Below are 18,120 nucleotides of genomic sequence, written 5' to 3'. Positions count from 1 at the left end.
TGGAACAGTCTGCCAGTGGAGGTGGTTCAAGCACCTACATTGAACACCTTCAAGAGTAAATTGGATGCTTATGTTGCTGGGATCCTATGACCCCAGCTGACTTCCTGCCTTTTGGGCAGGGGCTGGACTCGATGATCTCTCGAGGTCCCTTCCAGCCCTGATGTCTATGAAATCTATAAGGGGCTATACACCATGGAGGAGGGGTGCAGGAGGATCCCCACACCCCCCCGCCCTCTTATACCCCACAAGCCACCCACACCCTGCTCATCTGAGCTCTGTGCTCCCACCGCCCCACTGGGCATAGGCTTCAGCCTAAGCACTCCTGCGAACCCCAGCCTCGTGCTCCATGCTCCCACCCAGCTGCTGCTTCCCTACCTGGAGTGAACACTGCAGCAGGGACATAAACAGCTGCTGGAGGCTGGGAAAGCTGAGCAGGTCTCCCAACAGCTGCAGCAGCAGCCCCACCTGGAAGCTGTGCGCACTGGCTGGGGCCCTCCTGCATATGAGGGTGGGAGCAAAGCACTTCGGCTGAGCAGGGTATAATTAATTGGTGGGTGCTCATAGGCTGGATGGAATCCCCTGGCAAGCTGAATTGGGGCCACAGGCCATATTTTACCCGCCCCTGGTCTGGGGCAACGTGGAAGGGCCCAGTTTGGCATGCTGGCTCCTCTGGACTTTGCATTGACTGTGGAGCCATATGCCAGGTCAGGGCTCATGAGCTGGGGCAGATCTGTTGCGTGCTCAAGAAAAGGGACTCCCTAGAGGTCCAGAATTTTGGCAGCTGGAGGGGAGGGGGGGAAAAGGAGAGCTTTTTGAACTGCAGCAATTAATGTTGTCCCCTCTCTCCCCATTTCCAGACCTGCGGGGAGTCTTTTTCCTTGCATGTAATGTGCACCCCAAATTTCCCCAGGTGGTTTTGGGGAAAAAAGATGTTCATTGTACGTGAGAAAATATTGTAGACTTTCCTTTCAAATTAATCGGAAACAAGAAAACATTACTTAAAAGAAAATGAAGTATCAGCAGTTTTTTAACTAGGTGTTAATGTGTAATCCTAACTATGATAGTGTTACCAACTTTGCTAAAAGAATTAATTAAACAAATCCAGGAGCTCTGGTTGTTCAAAACAGCTGGACATACCTCATACCATTTTAATGTATACTAGTAATCTGAACCACACTAATTAGGATATGGTGTGTAGTTTAGCAACAGTGAAGGATATTGTACAAGCTAAAAAGATTTTGGTTCAGAATCAAAAGACAAATGAGAACACATGCAATGATGATGAGGCTAATTGTCTTGCTCCATAAAATCTGTCATCTACCTTTAATTGGCAAGGTAAACAAATGTTTTCCAAATACAGTTTTAAAACATTAATACAATGTATGTAAAACATCATAACCACTTTCTCTTGAACTCAGGACTCTACTCAAGATAAAATTATAAATGTACCACTTTGTAGTTCCTGGAGCCTCCTCTTATCCAAGGCTACTAGATCTGCCAATAAGGCAAATACTTTCAAATCTTGGCACAAAGACCCCACCACCCACCATGCTGAGGATCAAGTAACTCAAGATGGAAAGCTCTTCTTTAACTGGAAGCCATGGTGAGCTATTCCCACAAAATGAAAGATTCATATGATTAAAATGAAGGTCAGAGGTTAAGCCTTCACTTCAGATACTAGGCCTATAGTCAACTTCTGTACCCAGGATGGTTCACCAGGCGACTCATCTACACTGGAATTGATGATTTAATTTTTTATTATACTACCTGGCTGCAGCTCTACTCAGACTAGTACTAAGGAAGATTAACTGACTTTAATCTGTTGTAGCTAAACCCTTCTTGCTTGTTTATCAGTTAAAATAGTGTTTCCCAAATGTTTGATACATAGGGCACACTATAATTCAGGATTAAAATGAACAGTAAATATCTGAAAAGTGGGGTGCAAAGGGATTCCCTTCCCTCCCAGAGAGAAATCTTACTACTGCTAAACTGTATTGTTAAAAAATGACAACAAACACATCTTTCTTTAAGCAAAGAATTAGTTTCCATACCAGTGGTTCTTAGCCTTTTTAGCCTCAGTGCAGCCTTCCATAACTTTTCTGAATTTCATGGCACCCAGTTGAAAATCACTGAGATAGCTCTAAACTTAGAAAGCATATGGAAGGGGGCCTTGAGGCTAAAACAAGCTGAGAATCACCAATTTATCTGGTGCCACTTGACAGCAGGGACAAGACTTCATACAACTGTCTCCTTCCACTGTCTGCCCCCTGGTCTGTACTTCCGGGGGCAAGGACGGCACCCACTGCTGAGGGTGTTCCTGTAAGGTCTCATACATTGCCAACCACCACCCACAGTCCCTCCTGCTGGTGCTGGGAGTGTGGGAGAAGTGGAAGGGACAAGCGAGGCTGCAAAGCAGAACTTTGTCTGCAAGTCTGTCCACTTGCAGCAGAAATGCACATGTATGCAGATGGGCATTGTTGGGGGCAGAGAAGGGTGAGGGAAGGCAGTAGCAATCCATAGAGAAAGAGCTGCAGAAGTAGCTGTGGCAGGCTCAGGGTGTCAGACAGATTTCCCTCTTCACACAAGGAGATCTTGCAAGACACCCTTTGGGAATCACTGATTTAAAACCTGAAGCCTAAAGGAGCTCCTACCAGGTCACAAAACCATAATAAGTAAATAACCTTTGGACAAGGTTAGGTCCACATTCTATGCCCTAGTTTTCCCCTGACTAACATTTATAGCAGATGAGCCTTGCGCAAAATATGGAAAGGTGACTATATTTCTGCATGCTAGTACACTCACCGCTTCAATTATATTTTTATTGGATGGTCCTTAATCTAGCTTCTTAGCTCATTATCCTGGCTCTGCAGTGCTAAGCAACTCTTCTGAAGCATTTCTTTCAAAAGAAGTTTCATTCTGCCCTCTACTGAATTCTTATAGAAATACACTTAATATACTGAACACATCACAACCAAATCATTTCGCACTTCATTAATGTCCTGTCTCATCGCATGCATTTCTTTTAAAACAGGCCTAAAGAATCTAGATTTTATATTAAAAAGGTAACTCTTAAACATTGTTAAAAAGATACCTGGTTGCAATTTCATAATGCAATATTTGAGAGCAGGGATGTCAAAGACCTGGGCCCGCAAAGCCCAATCACCTGGCCCATAGCGCTGCCCCAGGTCTCAAAGTGGGACTCATATGCTATATACGTGATGCTGGACTGGGACTTGCACTGAACAATACCCATGTCAGCACCCACTGGACCAATCTGTGGGCCTGACCTGGAATGTGGATCAGCCCCACACCACTTATCCAGTCCACGGGGCCTGATTAATCTGACACCCCTGGTTTTTAGACATACTTGCCACAACACAGCTTACAATGGGGGAAGGAAGAATCACAAACTCACGATTCAATTACCCATTACCAAAATTCACAGAAGGTGCTTCAGTAATGCTTACAATTAAATACTCAGAACTTCAGAAAAATCTTTGAAGTCCTGTATGACGCTACATGGTTCAATTCAATACTAGCAGAGCACACTGTAGTAGCAAAGAGTTGAAGCACTCATCTCTGATCGCATCCTTTTTTCTCATAGCACATCTACTTGAGATTAGCATTAGGAGGATTACAGCAGATTTGGCTTGTAGTTGTTTTATTACTGGAAGAAATTCACATCCAATATAAAGCTGCTATACACACTAAAAATTAGGGGTTGATATTTGTTGTGAAGGGAAACTGGCACATACCAGGGCACAGAGGAATAGATAATGAAAGGCTGGAAAAAATTCATGTAAATCTGATGATCCAGACATGCATACATTCTGCCATTAACTAGCTAACCCTCCCATCCCCTCAACAGTTATTGAGCCCATCCCCTCAACATTTATTGAGCTCTAGTTCTCCACAGTTTAGTTCATCCAGTTGTTGGAGGTACTGCTCTACAGAAAAAGCGTTACTGCTGCTAAGGTCTTGTCTATATAAAACTTTTGTTTTTATAAACTGAGGGAAGTGAACTGTCTTGCATCCACACAGAAGTCCCTTTTTGTATTTTTGGAGCCCTGTCTCACATTCAGCCATCTGCTTCGAAAGTGAAAAATCTATTCCAGAAACAGCTTTTTTGGTATAACCTTAATGAGGGTGGATATACTGCATACCACTTCATTTGGACCAGCCCTCTAATGCTGTGGAGCTACTTTGACCATGTTTCTCCATCTACTACTCTCTAATCACAAAACAGGAGCATAGTGCTCTCATGTATTGCCCTGACAGTCTGGGATACTGTGGAGGAGCAACTTCTCTTTACATTCATGATTTTTTTAGAAAAAAAAGTGTCTACCATTTCCTCCTGCCAGCTTTTAGACAGAAAATGTTGTTGTTCTAAACAGCATAAGAACCTCTCACAGCAGGCAAATATTGCCCAAATGAGCATACCGCTGTCATTCTGCAACTATTCAGTGACCAGTTAAACAACTAATTTCTCTTGTTCAAGGATCCAGTAAAAGGCTTTATAAAAGACAGGCTTCCCAGAATGGCAGAGGGGATACTGAAGTTCTATTTTGACAGACAGGGATAAGTTTCTAACAACACTGGCTTCTTGGACTTTTTAGATCACCTGCCTATATTATGGAATATTCCAGTGATGACTAACCTTTCTGGGCTGCAGGCCACTCCCAGCATGTTGTGTCAGGCCCCAGCTGCCCCTGCATGCTGGATCAGGTCCCAGCCAACCCAATCCAGTGTATGGGGCCACATCATCTGGCTGCGGAGCCCGGAAATTTGGTGGTGGTGGAGTGGTGACAGCACTGATTACCACTGCTCCACTGCTGCCAAACTTCCGGACCTGTGGGAAACCCGAGGTCCAGAGGACACTCCTCCACAGGCCGGATCTGGCCAGTGAGCTGGAGGTTGAGCACTACTGGAATATTTCAGGAAGAGGGAGAGGGGGGAAGGTTTTCAGTAACAGAAATTCTCCTTTTTGCTGATAAACCTGCAGTCTGGTGTGAGGGACAAATAGACACATGGGCTCCCCAAAGCCCCAAAAGTTGGGACCTTCAGTTGTTCAGATTCATCAAATAAGCTCCAGTGCATTGCCAAGTCTTGGAACCTGGCTCAACAGTGCCTGAACAAAAACAGATTGCACCTTTCATACACCAGTATTGACGGGTAGCAACCAGAGCGTAGAGGACAATGATGGAAGACTTCCCATGCGGAAGGGAAGGCTCTTGGCGTTTTTACTGCAGCTCCAGGACAAGCTCTGCATAACCTCCAGAAAAGTGTTTTTTGTCATCATGAAGTTCTGCCACCACCACAGGCCAAGGATAACATCACTACACTTTCCTTTCCCACCAGTCAGTTTGAACTGGCACAGCCCAGAAATGATATTCTACTGAAGCCAGGAAAATACCCTGAATGAGTGAAATGCTGAGTTTTATCCTCCTCCATATGCACTAGTGCAGCACTGTCATAGCTGTTTCCCAAACGATCCAAAGCTGGTGGCAGAATACCCTGCATTATAATGACATATCCTAGAACACTGGTTCCTAACCTTCTTAGACCACGGACCAGAAGTGACCACGGATTGGCAAACACCCCCTTTTTTTACACTCAGTATAAAAAAGTATACTTGGTATAAAAAAGGGTTGGCTTCTGGTCTGCAGCAGGCCAGGCACTTCCAAACTTCCAGTCCAGCAGCCAACCCTCCTTCTCCGGTACCAGGCCACAGCCCAGGGGTTGGGAACCTCTGTCCTAGAAGAGTTCCAGCAGACATCCCACAATGCACTACAAGAAAGGCTCTCTAAACTTCAAGAATTAACAACAGAATACAGCACTGAGGGATACCTGCCAAAAGTACTGTGCACCTGTTACAAAAAGGAGAACCCCCCAGAGATATAATGGCCACCCCTGGGGCAGGACCCTGTTACAAGAGGATTGTCTTATATCTTGGATTTGGTTAAATACAATGCTCTTTACTGCCTTCTGTTGTGGCTATCACAATAGTTTTTCAAGAAGGGAACCCACAAAGAAGAAATACAACATTTTTAACCTGGCCCCGTCCTTTGGTTTTTACTGAAAACAACTGTTCCTCCCCCGCTCCCCACTTTCCTTGGTTTCTCCCCATATTTGGCAAAATAAGGAAGAGTATCAGATAAACTGGACCAGCATGCAAATTCAGGAAGATAAAGCATCAGTTTATTTTCAATGGATGCAACTATAATAGCTAGAACTGAATTTTATTTAAATTGCCTACTAACTGCATAGATTCGGTCACATCCTCAGGAGAGGTAATAGCAAGCAGGAAAGAATATCAAAGCCTAAATTCACCAATCCCACCTTTCTTTAAACAAAAGGAGAAAAGGGAAAAGTGACGTGGATAGGACTTACAAACAATAAAACTTTGGCAACTTTTAAATATATGACATGTCATAACTTAACCGGCATTTATGCAAAGAATAAAGCAGGATGGTGTGTTCTTTTTTGGGAAAAAGAAGCTTATCACCCAAGTTGCATACACAACCTGAGCATTGTATGCTTGTCCTACGAGAGTGATCCTGTACCAAAAGTTCACTGTGCCACTGTAAAATCTTGCGACCAAACCACTGTATCCTCAAAGCATGTTTCTTTCCAGGAGGTGAGATCGGAAAAAAAAGGCAAGTTCTTCTATGCAGAATCCGTCTGCTCCAGATAACAGATACCATTCAAGGAAGAATGTAAAAAATGTTTTCTAAACCTGAATAACTGAGAAATCTACTGCTTACATCTATAAATCTTAATCCAGAACAGTCAGCTTACTTACGTGTTTTGCTGTCAGTATGTGCCAGTCAAACAGCTAAAAGTTTTAGGATTTTTTTCCATCTCATCCATTTTTAGACGTGTATAAAACTGGTGGAAGTTTACATTTAAATAAAATATTCCAGAAACTCTGTCATCTTTTATAATTTGCCCTCAAGCATCTGATTGTATGAACGAAGTTCTGTTGCTTTTTCTGACAGTCTTAAAGGCTGCAAAAGTTCTACAGAATTGGATGGGATTACTTCTGAGAGCTAGAGATCACTACAGCTGTGTCCCTTCTGTGTATATTTGTTTATATAACAACTGTTCCTCATGGCCAAGGTCAGTTGTTGGGCAAGATCAAATGGCAGAACTATGGAATGACAAGTACATGGACCAAGTAGCATTTTCCCTTCTGAGGCTGGACTAAATGCATAGGATCTCAAGCACTTAACAATACTAGTTTGCTCTAGCCTTACAAAACAGTGTCAGTTCTGGACAGTTCATTCTGTAAAAATCTGAACTGAGTTCTAGTGTTGGGTTGTGTCTTGGCTATAAGAGTTAAGGATAGTGAAATCAGGAGAATGAAGGAAAATGCTGGGGATAGGAGATTCAGGGAAAGGGAAGGAAAGAGTAACTGTAGAGTGTATTTCCAGACAGTATCAGCATTACAGCAGCCTCTAAAAGCCTAAACACAGTCAAGCCCTATTTACAAGGCACTATACCCACACATAGAAAGGGCCAATGAATTACTTTCAGTCTAAACAATAGAAAAAAGACGACATTTTATCAATATCACCTGATGAAAGTATGAGGCTGACACATACTGGAAGCCTGACTGACCCAATTCAGAACACAAAGGCGGCATTGAAGAGCAACAGAGACATGTACAGAAATAATATCAAGATCAATGAAGCCAGGAGAATGCCATCATGGTGAACTATGAAGATTCTAGTTTAATACTTTACGGATTGGTTCAACCACTTTAGGTGAATAATAGCCCCAGAACTTTTGTGAAGTACAATGCACATTTCAAGGGGTAAGTCTACATGTGCACATGAATGCGACGAATAAGCTCTGTCGCTTATCATGCCAGAGTTCATTCACCCCAGGCACCGTATTCGTGTGTGTGCTCAGAACTGCAGCATGTTGAGCTGGGTTGGAGCAGCCTGCCAGCCTGGGGCTCCCCTGACCTGATTCAACATGCTGCAGAGGTGCTGGCTGGAGCATGAGGGTGCTCCAGGGTGGGGCTAGCCCCCAGGCAGCCCCCACACTGAAGTACCCTTGTGCCCTAGCCAGCCCCATCAGTGTCTACATGCGTGCTGCTGCGGAATTTATTAATTTAGTCCAGCCTAACAGTCCTGCATGTGTAGATGCCAAGAGATCAGGGTGGATCAAAATCAATGATTAAAAATAAAAAAGAAATTAAAAAAAATTTAAATCGGATTTAATTATTCTTTTAAATCATCAATAAAATACTAAATTTCTCTAGTTTAAAAAATAACAGTTGCAATTAAATCTCATCACAAACTTGTTAAACCTACACTTAGTCTCATAAAAATGAATTAACGGCTCTGTCACACATGCACACATTGAGTTACCTATCAGTCAAACATGGGCATTCATTTCAGTTTTTCATCTCATGAAAATGGCTGTAGTCTGTCTGTCCAGCCTAACAACCAGCTCTTGCTTCTTGAAAATTCTGGGATTTGAGTTTCTGTTTTTCAGCAGACTGAAGTCACATGTGCAAAGACACAGGCTGGATAGGATTGTTGTTGTTCTGTGCTTGTGTGGTGGCAGAGCTGGGCCAAGCAAGGCAGAGGAGTTGGTTAAGACACTGTCATAAAGACAGAGAGACAATATAGGAAAGGACAGAGGCAGAGTAGAAAGGAACAGTGGAGTGGACTGGAAAGAAAAAGGGAAGACATTATTCAGTAGTACACACAGCTTCCTATATTCCCCTACACTTGCCACAGAAAAACTGTCATGGCTTCTGGGCACAAGGGATACCTTATCTGGGAATATTTTGAAGAATGAATAAATGAATGGGACTTCTGGGAATATTTTGAATGCATGAATAAAATGACCGTGGGAGTAGGGACAGCGTACTTTTAGTGTTATGATGACTTGTCTGTTAGAGTTAATATAATTTGAAAATTAAAGAAAAAAAAGTGTTTAAGGACAGAAGTTGTAAAATGCTATATTGAGTTGTAAATTAACGTGTTTTAGTGATCAGATTTGCACCATTGTTTAAGAAATATGTTAAGTACCAGTGGGAAACTTGATTTAAGTCAGGGTTTTCGCTTGGTGATTTAAATAATGATTTAAATCAATCCACCCTGCAAAAAATATACTGTGGAACTGATCAGTTTACTCCATAGTAAGCATTTCATGTAGATATGCCCAAGCAGACTTATTAAGCTTGATCCAAAGGGTGTGAGAACAAAGACAAAAGACTAACCTTTGTAACAGTTCCCCTCGTTGTTAATCTTTCCCCTGCACTACATTCTAGTAAGAGTTTAGGAGCCGAAACCAGCTAGGTGTTCTTACTTCTCCCTTTCTTTATAATAGGAACATAATTTGGATTCAAAATAAGCTTCAAATTCATGAAAACTATTAATACTATGTTTCTTTTTCCAATCAATAGAAATGCCGCCAAACAATTACTTATAAATCTAAGCTTTAAATTTTTGAACAGTTCATAACAGGCATGCCACAAGTTAGCCCCATATTGTCCTCAAGTGCCACTCTGATCCCTTTTCTTTACCTGGCCTGCTGCTCAGGTTTCTGCTACCTGCACAAGCTGTTGCTCTGCTTTCTGCCCTGTACTCCCTGCATACTCTGATGCTCTGCTTTCTACTCCCCACCCTATCAGCCACTGAGCTGCCTGTCCCCTCCCCAATCTGCCACATGCCACACACAGGATACCAATACCACTTGTGGCCACCCCTGCCTTAGATCATGGTTTCACTCATGTTGACTTTTCCTGTGGAGTTCCCTGAAAAGGGGATCTATTACCTGACAAAAAACCCACATGTTCCTGATTATTTGCTTTTTCTGCTATGAAATACTGAAGATGAACTCAGGTCTCCTGGAGAACTCCTACTGGAGTATCCACACAGTGTAATTTAGTTTTACTAGATTTACTTACTCCTTTAAGTAAAGTCACTCAGTATTAAGTTGTATTAAGTCACTGGTAGAAGCCAGCTGAACCTTCTCATCAGACTGTCTCAGTTTTGATTAACTTAATACAAATATTATATACGCAGCCAATGATTTATTGCATTTTTAAGTTTACCCCTCAGAACAGTCAGGAAGTGAAGCAAAGAAGGCAATGTGAACCACCAGGACAATGTTTAAAAAGGCAAAATCCTACGCAAATGCTCAAAAAGTTTAAGAAGTAAATTGAAGCCCATTATTTAATACAAGATCTTAAGGAAATCCATGTCTTAGAAACACAAAATTTAATTTCCATGTGACATGCTGCTGAAATAAACAAAGTCATGTCAATATATCTGGAAAAGAAAGGGACTCAAAATTGCACAGGTCCTTTCTAGAAAAAAAACAATCTGTTCTTACTTTTTGCCACAGTCCATCAGACAGATTTCTAGAGGGCAACAGTAATTATTACAGTAATCCACCCCTCAGGCACCTTACTGTTGTCTGAATTTGCCTTCTCAGACTAGGCTACCCATGCCTATCTCCCAGGATTTACTTACTGCCATCATCAACAGACATTTCTTCAGGCAGTGGTTTTCAGCCAGTGCTCTGCAGACTGTCTAAGGGGTCCATGAAAGATGACTATAATCAATCAAAAGTATATGAACACCCATGCTTACAATTCAAAGGATTCCACACCTCCATTTGAAATTTCCAAAGGGGTACTCACTTGATTTAAAAATTTTTTAGGGGTTCACAAATGAAAAAGGTTGAAAACCAGGCTTAAGGCAGCGTTTCCTAAACTGTGGGGAGTGGGTGAATCACAGAAGCAATCTGCAGTGCCACTACAGTAAAGTTGGACATTCCTGCACCGATGCTATTTCCACTCTTCCCCTCACTTGGGGGGAGGGAGGGGGGAGCATGAGTGCTCAACTTTCTTCAGTGGGGCATAAACCCACAAGATCTGCAGAACTCCATCCTCAATATTTTCTTTGAAGAACTAATTTTGGTAAACAATTTGGGGAAATTCTTTAATACTCAAGAATTTTCTTACTGCATAGACAACTTACAGCTTTGGTAAGTAATAACTTCAGCTGGGAAGTCCAAATATCCTATTTACTAAGAACCTGTAGGACATGCAATATTTATCTGTTGCTTTCCAAATTCATTTTTCTCATTCACAGTGAGTGAAGTCTACTGAAAGCACCTCAAGCCTGAATGCAGTTGCTCATTATGTTATTTTTTTTGCTTAGCTGGAAACCAACTTCAGTAGCATGTCAAAGGATTCAAGCTACCCTGTCAATCAGAGAGTTTCTCTGTTGGAAAAGCTCTGGTGCTGAGGATCTGGCTGAACTGGGGGTGGGGAGAGCAGCTACCTCAGCCCCTACCAGGCTCTGTCTCCAGCTCTGGGGCACAGACCCCTGGGCACTGTGGGCTGAAGTATGCTGGGCTCCACCTGCCCCTCCCTGCCCTAATCATGTCTCTGTAGCACTTGCTGCCTTTTACAGCACCCACCCCAGCCCTAACCTGCAGTCCACATGACTCCAGCGCTTGGGATACTGTACCAGCTACTCTGCTCTGCTCCGCTCCAGTCCAGCGAGGGGATGGGAGTGAGGATGGAAAATGGATTGGGCCCTCTGTGCTCAAGGCCACCCCAGCTTGCAGAAGGTGACCTAGGTATCTAGGGTCCTGGGCCAGAAGGCATAATTCTTAGTAAACATTATCGGCTACAATTGGCAAATAAAGCCAATAATGTCATTTCCCTTTTATCAGTGCTTATCCAATAGGCAACCGATATATCAGTGCGCCTCTAGTTCAAACAAATGTGGATTTTTGCTTTAGGCTTCTCTAATCCTTGTATGTATCCAAAGGTTCTTCTATCAGAAAAATAATGAGAATGGAAGGTATGGGATTTATTTTGTTTGCTTTCCCTAGCAAAGGTATAGTGATACAAAATGAAGCTGTAACAAAGCAAGTTGCTGATGGCTTTTCCTTAACAGGTTTCTTAACCCTGTGAACATATGTGGCTACTTCTCATGTAGTTTGCTTTTTGCCACTGACGTATGCAACTTGCTCTAATTGGTGTAGTCCCTGGCAACCCTAACAAGAGCACTTGTTTCTATACTTAATATGTTGAAGAACTTCCCCTAACTTGTTCAGTTTCCTACAGAACTAGCTGTAAACATGTAATGTAGCATTAGTAACCCTATATAGAGTCTAATTTGGTCTCTACAGATCTCCATTCTGGCTCCGTTTTAACTTTTGTTGGAACCGCAGCCATCGGAGTCTCAGCATAAATTTTTAATATGAGGTTCTGCTCATTTAGATTTGTGTTTGCCATCTTCTATAGCTTTTCCCTTATTAAAATGCATTAAAATCCTTAACTGTGCTCATGTCAAATTTGGTTTGACTACTCTTTTCACTTTTTTCTCTCCTTTACTGAATCAGCATTATGTAATAGTCTCCTATATGCTGTCACCATATAAATCACATTGCTTTCCCTTTATGGCTCCCTGCATTCTCACTTGCACTTGAGAAAAGTAAAGTTGGGTAAAGCTGAAGCTGAATTCATAAATTAATGTCTCTTATGCCAGTAACTGTGCCGCAATTTATTTATTTTGTTAACGTTTAGTACCTATGGTATACAGCAAGACTGAACTGCAGTAATGAAACTTGGAACTGTTTTCCCTTTCTCTTAGCACCTCTCATGCTAGTTGTTTCATATATAACATTCTGTCTGCCTAGGAAATGGCCAAAAGCCCCTTTCAATTTACTGCATATTACTCATCCACCTCAGTGAAGTGGAACACAAGACAGCACTAAAATCATTCATAATAATATAACAGCATTTACTTGTACTTTCCCTATTATACCAGAAGCCAACAGTACTGCCCAAATCTATGGATCCAGGGAAAACAGTTGCATGACTTACCATCAACTTTTCTTAATGTAATCCATACTGTGGATTCCAATGCTGCACACCAAGACCTTTCTGATGCAGTTTTCACAGGTTTCCCTGTGGACTTTCTCACTTTCCCCTATGTGTTATACCCTGTGGCAGTCTGACGATGTCCAATTATTGTACAAGGTGCAAATCTACCCTGCCTTCTCCTTAAAGACAGCCATGGTTTAAGCTGCAAGGAGAGAACTTTCCTTCTTGGAAGCTTCCCCACCTTCTCCCTGCAAAACATGCTGGTCCTTTCCAGTAACTGTGGAGGTCTAGGAATGCTTTAACTGCAGCACAAACTGGGCTGACCACTGATTTTTGCCATATGGGAGCACATTTTGATTCTCTTTCCCTTCTTGGAATTCAAAACATTCTGATTAAAAGCAGAGCTGGAGGCTGTTAGGAGAAACAAAATGAAGCAACTAACTAATGAGAAGATCTATGCGTCTGATCTTTGAAAAATGTGCAGAAAACAGGGGGTCCTTTGTTCTATCACTTTGCACCCGAGAAGCACTCCCTGCAACCTCAAGCACTCCTCATACAGGTGGCATTATGCTGGTAATAAAAGCACACACACCAGGACTTTTACTGGCATAATTACATCAGAAAAAAAAGTTATCCCCATAAAAATGTTAATAATTCATGCATACCAAGCCTGAGCATTAAGGAAGTCTCTCTCTCAAGGACAAGCCCAGAAAGCAAGCCAAGAAGATGACTCCTACCCAAACAGGCTGACTCACACGTTATTTAGCTAGCTGGATTCCTGCCCCACCCCCTTCCTTTTTGAGGTTTCCACCTTGTACTGCAGGAAGAAGAATTAAGTCTCTGGTTCTCCAGTGAGCCAAAACAAGAGCATGTGGCACTTGTTAAAGCAGTGGTGGGCAACCTGCAGCCTGTGTGGTACAGAGCAAATCAATTGCAGGAAGCAACACAGTGGCAGAGGGCAGGAAAGCAGAAGGAAGAAAGAGAGTAGCAGAGGAGGCAGGGAACACAGGGAAGGAAACAGAAAGCAGAGCAGCAGACTAGGTAGCAGTGGCATCCAGGGGTGTGCAGGGCTAGTTTGCAGCATGCCTTTCATAAAGGTTACCCCCACCTTGTTAAGAGTATTACCAGTCATTAGTATTACCAATAAAACAATGCAGGAGGGGAGAAAGGAGAGCTCAGGGGAATAGCATAAGGGAGGAGAAGGATTTCATGAAAGGATGCAAGGATAAGGGATATTTGCACTGCAATTAACTCCACTAGTATTTAGGTCTGGGTACCCAGGTTAACCAGGCACAGGTGAGAACAGCCACACCACAAAGACATATAAGGTTTTACTTGCTTTATGCTGTACATGCGTTCCTGGAAAACGGAAATAACTTGAATTCGTATAAAGGGAACGCACTTTACAATGCAACAAATAGGGATACATTTCAAGAACTCAACTATACTGACCCCCAGACCCATTTCTACCACTTTTACAAGACAATTTTGGTATTCACCAACAGCAGACAGTACACACAGCACTATCATAATAGGGATGGCAACTACAGAAACACGTCACAGGTAACGGGTGAGGAGCACAGATCCACACAGGAGACTATATTTTAGTGCGTGTCACTCCCACAGTGCACTGCACAAAGCAGCTGACTGCAGGCTTCCACCACAACAACTGCATAAGAGTGAGTTTACCTTGACACTTTTTATACCCAAAATTCTTCATGTGCATTGCATAAAAGCAAATTAGCACATAGAGAACCCACATAAAGCGAGGGAAACCTGTATTCAAATGACTGTGACCACATTGGTGCAGAGTTCTCCCCTTCAGTATTCACAAAATGACCCTGACTCATGTGAGCCACTAGGACATTTGGGGATGCACTCAGAGGTACAGTAAGCTGCGACACTAGGACTCTATCTTAGAAAGCTGCAGGGTTGGGGGAAACATGGCCACCCTGCCGTGGACAGGCAGGCCTTTGGAGCACTGCTACTGCTCAGTGGTTGAGCTCGCACCCATGCTGCAAAGTGGAAAGGTCATCAGGCTGAGCAGAGACAGCAACGAGGCTTCTGCCCTCAATCTGATCCTTAGACATGACACATCCCCTCATTACTACTAGCAGATGATGAAGAAATTCCCACAGACCAACTCAGGCAGTTGGCATAAGGGGCCCTGTTGTATTCAGTTTTAGCTGCTACTTCTGCCCCTTCTCATTTCCCCCAGAGCCACAGCAGATGAGGCAAGACAGCACAGGGTGAAAATTCCCCAAAATCTCAACCGGGCCCGGTAGGGACCAGGCAGGAAGAAAGCCAGAGGCAGATTTTGTTTCAAGCTGGAGGCTCCCCACCTGAGAAAAGGCAGTAGATAAAAGGAGGCTAAACTGCCAACTTACCAGAGTCACCAGAACAAAGCTTCTGTGAAACGTTGCCTCCCATCAGCGTTACCTGGCGTACGATAATCACCATATTTGAACGATCGTTTCAACCCTTGTACGACATATGATCAAGAACAGTAAGTGTTCAAAACATGCTCTCATTTTTGAGGCTGCTCACTGATGCAGCACACGCAAAACTCAAGTCACTGTTAAGAGTCTTAACTGACTTTGGGGTTTGCCGTCAGCACTGTAATAGAGAAATGCTTCAACTTGGATGCCCCAGGTCTCTCTCACTCGCTCACTGTGGCAAGTTACAGCAAGCAACGGAAAGTAAAGAAGATTTATTTGCATTTTTCTTTCTCAGCCTACGGTAGCTTTCCAGCAAACAGGATCATTTGGAGTTTCCAATACGATCCTTTCACACTGAAGACCCGGCCGCGCGGCCTCCCGCACGGGGCTCGCCCCAGGAAGGAGCCTATCCCCCTTCCTCGGGGGCAGGCGGGGAAGGCCCAGAGAGAGGCGGGGAAGAGCGAGCGCGCGAGGCCGGGCTGCTGCTTCCCGCGCTACGAGACGGAGCGAGTGGGCTGCGGGTTGGGCCCGTCGCCCGTGGGACTCCCGCCAGACCCCGCCACATGCCCTGGCTAGGGAGGCGGGAGGGGAGCCGCTGCAGTCGGTACCTGCTGGAGATGCCGTCGTTCCTGCCTGAGCTCTCACGGGAGCCGCCCCGCCCCAGGTCAACGTGAGCCAACGCCAGCCCCGCCCCGCCCCGCCCCCAGCCGAGCGCACTGCGCATGCCCCGCGCAAGGCTGCCTGGTAGTCCGGCGTGCGGCCGGGGTCCTCCTTCTCCTCCGCATACCTCCCATTGGTCCCCGCTCCTCACCGGTGGTGACGTTTCCAACGTGCGCATTCGGCGCGCGTCACTTCCGCAAACAATGTCGGCGGAGCCCGCTCGGTGAGCGCAGCGCGGGGCAGCTCCGCTCGGGCCAATCGGAGGGCTGGATGGGGGCGGGGGCGAGGCGGCCCCTCGGGGCCGGGCAGTTAGCGGCGGCGCGGGCGGTCGAGGGGCGGGGCTGAGGCTGCCGTTCCTGCGCGCCACGGGAGGAGGGGGAGCGCGGCGGCGGCCCCGGCAGAGGTGGGGGGAGGGGAGCGGGGTTGATGCCGATACTCTGTCGCAGCCGCTCTGGAGGGCCTCTTCTGCGGCTGCGCAAAGGGGAAGGGGACGAGTTGGCCCGCCCCTCACCCAGTAGACCCATCGTGACGTCACAAAGTCAGCCCCCACCCAGCCGCATGGGACTGTGGGGCCGCACCTCCCGTGGCCCCTCCCCATTGCACAACAATGCGGGGTGGGGGTTGTGTCCTCACTGAGCTGCCCTGTGCTGGCCTCAGTCTCCCTAGCTCCTTGCCTGCAGACCCTCTGGAGATCCAGTGCAGCCAGCTCTACCTATGGCGAGCGAGCAGCAAGCCTCACAGAAGGTTATGCGTTCCTTGTGTGGTTTGTCTGCAAGGTGTGCATCTCTGCTGGAGCCAGAGCCTGGCAAGGGGTCCTCAGTGAAGTCTGAGTTGTGCCCCCACCCCCCAGTGTCGTCCATCCACTAGTCAGGCCCATGGCACTTGCCTCATAGGGGTGAGGGGCAGACTTGGTTCCCAAGATGCCCTTTTCTGCTCAGTACCCCTTTGCTTTGCTTCCTTGCTCTGTGAGGCAGAGATGCCCCATGAGTTTCCACACCCTGACCACAGGATGTGGCTGGGGGCCATTGTAGGATTCCAGGGGCATGGGTGCTGGGGCACAGCACTGCAGGGGTTACCGTACAGAGGCACAGCCCCACCCGTGCCCTTCAGTACGTTCCAGAAATGAAGCAGGGGAGCTGGTATAAAGGGTATCTGCTCTTAGCCTTTCTACGGTAGGTACATGGCTTTGTTTCTGGGATTTGGAATACTCGTTAGTGAAAGTGAGTAGATAAGGTATGCTTCATTACAGCACTTTCATGTGTAGCACAGAGGCAGACTACATAAGAATTGCTATTTACTGGGTTGGACCATAAGTCCTTGCCTAGTATTGTGTGTCACGCAGCGACAGAGAGTGAACTGGCATAACCAGGGTTTTTTTCCCCCCTGCTATTTTTCTCTCACTTGCAGCCTCTAGCATTTGAGGTCCAGGAAGCTCTAATTTGGAGGCTGTAACCCTAACTCCCATGCTCAATAGCTACAGATCCCACTTTCTCTGAGAATTTGTCCAATCGCTTTTTGAATCTAGCCTAACTGTTAGGTTCCACAGCGTCTGGTGGCAACGAGTTCTACATTTTAATTACACACTGTGTGAAAATTAACTCCTTTTGGGCACTTTAAACGTGTTCCCTGTTAGTTTCATTTTATGACCCCTAGTTCCTGCATTGTGAGAGAGTAAATAATAAATCCCTGTTTATTTTCACTTTGCTATTTAATACGTTGTAAACCCTTGGGTCGTGTCCCCCGCATCTCCCCCCCATCTCTTTTCTGAACTGAATAGGCCTAGTCTCTTTTGTTTGTCCTCATGGAGAAGCCCCTCTATACCACTGATCATCCTTCTTGCCCTTCTCTGAATTTTCTCTCATTCTGTTTTTTTGAGGTGCAGGGACCAGAACCAGGCATGGTATTCAAGGTAGGGACATGCCATGGATTTATCAAGGCTCATAATGATAAACATACCCTTAATCATAACTGCAAAGGGAGCTGCCTGAGCTGTACCATTACCAATCCTAGTTAGGAGTGCGCACCTCTCTTTTTAAAGAGATTTCATAGACATTAGGACTGGAAGGGACTTCGGAAGATCGAGTCCAGCCCCCTGCCCAAAGGGCAGGAAGTCAGCTGGGGTCATAGGATCCCAGCAAGATAAGCATCCAATTT

The 18,120-nt window shown here is 45.0% G+C and overlaps 2 protein-coding genes across 5 annotated transcripts in view; one reads left to right on the top strand and one right to left on the bottom strand.

Moving 5' to 3' along the window:
* FAM210A (family with sequence similarity 210 member A) overlaps positions 1-15,872 on the bottom strand; it is a 35,099-nt gene extending 19,227 nt beyond the window's left edge. For 2 of the 4 annotated variants that reach the window (XM_019545482.1, XM_019545472.1), the window contains exon 1: positions 15,256-15,872. The gene's annotated coding sequence lies outside the window, so the exon portion shown is untranslated. Of the gene's footprint in view, positions 1-10,119; positions 10,125-13,310; positions 13,335-15,255 lie in introns of those variants that run through there. The other 2 variants (XM_019545497.1, XM_019545489.1) reach the window with 2 other exon arrangements.
* A 199-nt stretch (positions 15,873-16,071) lies between these two features.
* RNMT (RNA guanine-7 methyltransferase) overlaps positions 16,072-18,120 on the top strand; it is a 28,550-nt gene continuing 26,501 nt past the window's right edge. The window contains exon 1 of the mRNA XM_019545451.1: positions 16,072-16,189. The gene's annotated coding sequence lies outside the window, so the exon portion shown is untranslated. The remainder of the gene's footprint in view (positions 16,190-18,120) is intronic.

Source organism: Crocodylus porosus, unplaced genomic scaffold (assembly GCF_001723895.1).
Source record: "Crocodylus porosus isolate Cpor-Errol unplaced genomic scaffold, CroPor_comp1, whole genome shotgun sequence".
Classification (NCBI taxonomy): domain Eukaryota; kingdom Metazoa; phylum Chordata; order Crocodylia; family Crocodylidae; genus Crocodylus; species Crocodylus porosus.
Note: the sequence above shows the minus strand (reverse complement) of the source record. Positions and strands in the feature narration are given on the sequence as shown.